We start from the raw sequence: 322 nt of genomic DNA, 5'->3' as shown, positions 1-322 counted from the left end.
CAGTATTTTAGATCTCACTTTGGCCATCTTTGTTTTTTATTCTTAATAGGGTTAATTAATATTTAAAATGCTTTATTGCTTGCGTGAATAGTCGTTTACTTATTAGTTTTTTTTAATTTCTATTCAGATATTAATTTAATTTAAGAAACAGAAGCCCTTATATGCGAGAATTCTTTATTTTCCTGCACCATATTTTGCAGATTTGTGTGCAACGAAGGCTTTCGGTTCATTAGAGTTCTCATACATAGACAAATTCAATTTTTCATAGCTTCAATTCCCTTACAATTCTCAATAGTTTTTCTGTACCTTAATAGGATAAGAT

The 322-nt window shown here is 28.6% G+C and overlaps 1 protein-coding gene across 1 annotated transcript in view; it reads right to left on the bottom strand.

Annotated features, from left to right (window-relative positions):
- The window catches only part of LOC106683146 (uncharacterized), a gene marked incomplete in the record, with an annotated part of 14,602 nt that overhangs the window by 11,752 nt on the left and 2,528 nt on the right, over positions 1-322 (bottom strand).

The sequence above is a fragment of the Halyomorpha halys genome, unplaced genomic scaffold, assembly GCF_000696795.3.
Source record: "Halyomorpha halys isolate HHAL.00 unplaced genomic scaffold, Hhal_1.1 Scaffold25.1, whole genome shotgun sequence".
Lineage (NCBI taxonomy): Eukaryota > Metazoa > Arthropoda > Insecta > Hemiptera > Pentatomidae > Halyomorpha > Halyomorpha halys.
This window is presented reverse-complemented; position numbering and strand designations above follow the sequence as displayed.